The sequence below is a fragment of the Salvelinus fontinalis genome, chromosome 6, assembly GCF_029448725.1.
Source record: "Salvelinus fontinalis isolate EN_2023a chromosome 6, ASM2944872v1, whole genome shotgun sequence".
Lineage (NCBI taxonomy): Eukaryota > Metazoa > Chordata > Actinopteri > Salmoniformes > Salmonidae > Salvelinus > Salvelinus fontinalis.
In genome coordinates, this window is record NC_074670.1 from 11,745,392 (window position 1) to 11,751,391 (window position 6,000).

General features: G+C 35.9%; 4 non-coding genes across 4 annotated transcripts; all 4 read right to left on the reverse strand.

Moving 5' to 3' along the window:
* Positions 1-69: 69 nt before the first annotated feature.
* trnat-ugu (transfer RNA threonine (anticodon UGU)) lies at positions 70-142 on the reverse strand. Its single transcript has one exon. It is a non-coding gene; the product is annotated as a tRNA-Thr (tRNA).
* Positions 143-2,463: 2,321 nt separating this feature from the next.
* On the reverse strand, positions 2,464-2,533 carry trnat-ugu (transfer RNA threonine (anticodon UGU)). Its single transcript has one exon. It is a non-coding gene; the product is annotated as a tRNA-Thr (tRNA).
* Positions 2,534-3,658: 1,125 nt separating this feature from the next.
* On the reverse strand, positions 3,659-3,731 carry trnat-ugu (transfer RNA threonine (anticodon UGU)). Its single transcript has one exon. It is a non-coding gene; the product is annotated as a tRNA-Thr (tRNA).
* Positions 3,732-4,857: 1,126 nt separating this feature from the next.
* trnat-ugu (transfer RNA threonine (anticodon UGU)) lies at positions 4,858-4,930 on the reverse strand. Its single transcript has one exon. It is a non-coding gene; the product is annotated as a tRNA-Thr (tRNA).
* Positions 4,931-6,000: the final 1,070 nt, after the last annotated feature.

The following is a 6,000-nucleotide window of genomic DNA, read 5'->3' on the forward strand; positions in this document are numbered from 1 at the left end:
TCTCCCACCATCTGCATTTAGGTGTAAAGATTCAGAAGAATGGCACAGAGGGTGGTGGAGTGATAATCAAGGCCCCAGTGAGAATTGAACTCACGACCCCTGGTTTACAAGACCAGTGCTCTAACCCCTGAGCTATGGAGCCATTCTTAGGAAACCTTCTTTAATAGTCTCCTCTCCTCCTTTCCTTGTCTCCTCTCCTTCATGACCATCTATTTGTTCTTTTTAGGGGTAGATCAACTTTAATATTGCAGATTGATTGTGGGTTCTTTCAATGTAATTGTCTGCATCCTTTCCAATCCCCCATATATATTTTTTTACAAACATTTTATTTTATTATGTTCCCATAACCCTACCACCCCTCCCCTAATTGGAGAAAATTAATGGACAACAATACTTAGGCTTCTACTTCTTTAAACTTCTTCTTTAAACATATTACGGACACAGTATATTTTACATTACTCATATATTTTTTTACATTTTTTACTCCCACCCTTCAGCTACCCTCAACCCCTCCCACCAATCTCTGAAAACCATCCCGTTTACTTTTTGTTAGCTGCACGTTTGACATAACTCCACAAGTGGTCTTTGTGATATCATTTAACAATTATTATACAATTTGTAAAAATAAAAAATCCCCAAATAATGTCATTTTTTAAATAATTAGCATATTTGACTTTAGCCATAATATTTGTTGTAATTGGCCTATTTCTTCATTCTTTTCTGGTGGATTAAACTGAAATTGCAACCAGTGTTCTATGGCTTGTTTAAAAACAGTGATATTCTGGAGATGATTTCATTTTCAAATAACCGAAAGGGAGAGGTTGCAATATCAATAAAGGGAAAAGGTCTATTCTTGTACATGGGTCATTGTAACTAATCTGCTGGAAAACCAGTTTGGATTTAAATACAACTTTTATCTTACACTTAATATAAGGAAAAGTTCTAGTTAACGTTGTTATTCTTTCAACATGCATCGCTGGTTTAGATGACCTCTGCTACGCCTGTCTCTAGTTTCAGCCTTTTTTTAATCATGATGGGTGGCCCAGGACAGAATCGGCAAACGTGTAATCGTATCGTCAGCTTGTTTGGCAATGTCTCTTATAGTAGTTGTAATGCAGAGAATTATTTTTGCAGGGTGATACTGTCAGTTTGTTGTCACATTTAGAACTTTCTGCTGTATAGAGCAAGAGAAATGGAATCTCCCACCCTGTGCATTAGGTGTAAAGTTTCAGATGAATGTCACAGAGGGTGGTGGAGTGATAATCAAGGCCCCAGTGAGAATTGAAATCACGACCCCTGGTTTGCAAGACCAGTTCTCTAACCACTGAGCTATGGAGCCATTGTTAGGAAACATACTTTAATAGTCTCCTCTCCTCCTTTCTTTGTCTCCTCTCCTTCATGACCATCTATTTGTTATTTTTAGGGGTAGATCAACTTTAATATTGCAGATTGATTGTGGGTTCTTTCAATGTAATTGTCTGCATCCTTTCCAATCCCCCATATATATTTTTTTACAAACATTTTATTTTATTATGTTCCCATAACCCTACCACCCCTCCCCTAATTGGAGACAATTAATGGAAAACAATACTTAGGCTTCTACTTCTTTAAACTTCTTCTTTAAACATATTACGGACACAGTATATTTTACATTACTCATATATTTTTTAACATTTTTTACTCCCACCCTTCAGCTACCCTCAACCCCTCCCACCAATCTCTGAAAACCATCCCGTTTACTTTTTGTTAGCTGCACGTTTGACATAACTCCACGAGTGGTCTTTGTGATATCATTTAACAATTATTATACAATTTGTAAAAATAAAAAATCCCCAAATAATGTCATTTTTTAAATAATTAGCATATTTGACTTTAGCCATAATATTTGTTGTAATTGGCCTATTTCTTCATTCTTTTCTGGTGGATTAAACTGAAATTGCAACCAGTGTTCTACGGCTCGTTTAAAAACAGTGATATTCTGGAGATGATTTCATTTTCAAATAACCGAAAGGGAGAGGTTGCAATATCAATAAAGGGAAAAGGTCTATTCTTGTACATGGGTCATTGTAACTAATCTGCTGGAAAACCAGTTTGGATTTAAATACAATTTTTATCTTACAGTTAATATAAGGAAAAGTTCTAGTTAACGTTGTTATTCTTTCAACATGCATCGCTGGTTTACATGACCTCTGCTACGCCTGTCTCTAGTTTCAGCCTTTTTTTAATCATGATGGGTGGCCCAGGACAGAATCGGCAAACGTGTAATCGTATCGTCAGCTTGTTTGGCAATGTCTCTTATAGTAGTTGTAATGCAGAGAATTATTTTTGCAGGGTGATACTGTCAGTTTGTTGTCACATTTAGAACTTTCTGCTGTATAGAGCAAGAGAAATGGAATCTCCCACCCTGTGCATTAGGTGTAAAGTTTCAGATGAATGTCACAGAGGGTGGTGGAGTCATAATCAAGGCCCCAGTGAGAATTGAACTCACGACCCCTGGTTTACAAGACCAGTGCTCTAACCACTGATCTATGCCATTCTTAGGAAAGCTTCTCTTAATTGTCTCCTCTCCTCCTTTCCTTGTCTCCTCTCCTTCATGACCATCTATTTGTTATTTTTAGGGGTAGATCAACTTTAATATTGCAGATTGATTGTGGGTTCTTTCAATGTAATTGTCTGCATCCTTTCCAATCCCCCATATATATTTTTTTACAAACATTTTATTTTATTATGTTCCCATAACCCTACCACCCCTCCCCTAATTGGAGAAAATTAATGGACAACAATACTTAGGCTTCTACTTCTTTAAACTTCTTCTTTAAACATATTACGGACACAGTATATTTTATATTACTCATATATTTTTTAACATTTTTTACTCCCACCCTTCAGCTACCCTCAACCCCTCCCACCAATCTCTGAAAACCATCCCGTTTACTTTTTGTTAGCTGCACGTTTGACATAACTCCACGAGTGGTCTTTGTGATATCATTTAACAATTATTATACAATTTGTAAAAATAAAAAATCCCCAAATAATGTCATTTTTTTAATAATTAGCATATTTGACTTTAGCCATAATATTTGTTGTAATTGGCCTATTTCTTCATTCTTTTCTGGTGGATTAAACTGAAATTGCAACCAGTGTTCTACGGCTTGTTTAAAAACAGTGATATTCTGGAGATGATTTCATTTTCAAATAACCGAAAGGGAGAGGTTGCAATATCAATAAAGGGAAAAGGTCTATTCTTGTACATGGGTCATTGTAAATAATCTGCTGGAAAACCAGTTTGGATTTAAATACAACTTTTATCTTACAGTTAATATAAGGAAAAGTTCTAGTTAACGTTGTTTTTCTTTCAACATGCATCGCTGGTTTACATGACCTCTGCTACTCCTGTCTCTAGTTTCAGCCCTTTTTTAATCATGATGGGCGGCCCAGGATAGAATCGGCAAACGTGTAATCGTATCGTCAGTTTGTTTGGCAAGTCTCTTACATTAGTTGTAATGCAGAGAATTATTTTTGCAGGGTGATACTGTCAGTTTGTTGTCACATTTAGAACTTTCTGCTGTATATAGCAAGAGAAATGGAATCTCCCACCCTCTGCATTTAGGTGTAAAGTTGCAGATGAATGTCACAGAGGGTGGTGGAGTCATAATCAAGGCCCCAGTGAGAATTGAACTCACGACCCCTAGTTTACAAGACCAGTGCTCTAACCACTGAGCTATGGAGCCATTCTTAGGAAACCTTCTTTAATTGTCTCCTCTCCTCCTTTCCTTGTCTTCTCTCCTTCATGACCATCTATTTGTTATTTTTAGGGGTAGATCAACTTTAATATTGCAGATTGATTGTGGGTTCTTTAAATGTAATTGTCTGCATCCTTTCCAATCCCCCATATATATTTCTTTACAAACATTTTATTTTATTATGTTCCCATAACCCTACCACCCCTCCCCTAATTGGAGAAAATTAATGGACAACAATACTTAGGCTTCTACTTCTAGCTTATACATTCTATAAACATATTACGGACACAGTATATTTTATATTACTCATATATTTTTTCAACATTTTTACACCCACCCTTCAGCTACCCTCAACCCCTCCCACCAATCTCTGAAAACCATCCCGTTTACTTTTTGTTAGCTGCACGTTTCACATAACTCCACGAGTGGTCTTTGTGATATCATTTAACAATTATTATACAATTTGTAAAAATAAAAAATCCCCAAATAATGTCATTTTTTAAATAATTAGCATATTTGACTTTAGCCATGATTTTTGTTGTAATTGGCCTATTTCTTCATTCTTTTCTGGTGGATTAAACTGAAATTGCAACCAGTGTTCTATGGCTTGTTTAAAAACAGTGATATTCTGGAGATGATTTCATTTTCAAATAACCGAAAGTGAGAGGTTGCAATATCAATAACGGGAAAAGGTCTATTCTTGTACATGGGTCATTGTAACTAATCTGCTGGAAAACCAGTTTGGATTTAAATACAACTTTTATCTTACAGTTAATATAAGGAAAAGTTCTAGTTAACGTTGTTATTCTTTCAACATGCATCGCTGGTTTACATAACCTCTGCTACTCCTGTCTCTAGTTTCAGCCCTTTTTTAATCATGATGGGCGGCCCAGGCTAGAATCGACAAACGTGTAATCGTATGGTCAGTTTGTTTGGCAATGTCTGTTACAGTAGTTGTTATGCAGATAATTATTTTTGCAGGGTGATACTGTCAGTTTGTTGTCACATTTAGAACTTTCTGGTGTGTAGAGCAGGAGAAAAGGAATCTCCCACCCTGTGCATTTAGGTGTAGCATTTCAGATGAATGTCGCAGAGGGTGGTGGAGTCATAATCATGGCCCCAGTGAGAATTGAACTCACGACACCTGTTTTACAAGACCAGTGCTCTAACCACTGAGCTATGGAGACATTCTTAGGAAACCTTCTTTAATAGTCTCCTCTCCTCCTTTCCTTGTCTCCTCTCCTTCATGACCATCTATTTGTTATTTTTAGGGGTAGATCAACTTTAATATTGCAGATTGATTGTGGGTTCTTTCAATGTAATTGTCTGCATCCTTTCCAATCCCCCATATATATTTTTTTACAAACATTTTATTTTATTATGTTCCCATGACCCTACCACCCCTCCCCTAATTGGAGAAATTTACTGGACAACAATACTTAGGCTTCTACTTCTAGCTTATACATTCTATAAACATATTACGGACACAGTATATTTTATATTACTCATATATTTAAAAAAAAAAAAATACTCCCACCCTTCAGCTACCCTCAACCCATCCCACCAATCTCTGAAAACCATCCCATTTACTTTTTGTTAGCTGCACATTTGACATAACTCCACAAGTGGTCTTTGTGATATCATTCAACAATTATTATACAATTTGTAAAAATAAAAAATAAAAAATCCCCAAATAATGTCATTTTTTAAATAATTAGCATATTTGACTTTAGCCATAATATTTGTTGTAATTGGCCTATTTCTTCATTCTTTTCTGGTGGATTAAACTGAAATTGCAACCAGTGTTCTATGGCTTGTTAAAAAACAGTGATATTCTGGAGATGATTTCATTTTCAAATAACCGAAAGTGAGAGGTTGCAATATCAATAAAGGGAAAAGTTCTATTCTTGTACATGGGTCATTGTAACTAATCTGCTGGAAAACCAGTTTGAATTTAAATACAGCTTTTATCTTACAGTTAATATAAGGAAAAGTTCTAGTTAATGTTGTTTTTCTTTCAACATGCATCGCTGGTTTACATGACCTCTGCTACTCCTGTCTCTAGTTTCAGCCCTTTTTTAATCATGATGGGCGAACCAGGATAGAATCGGCAAACGTGTAATCGTATCGTCAGTTTGTTTGGCAAGTCTCTTACAGTAGTTGTAATGCAGATAATTATTTTTGCAGGTTGATACTGTCAGTTTGTTGTCACATTTAGAACTTTCTGCTGTATAGAGCAAGATAAATGGAATCTCCC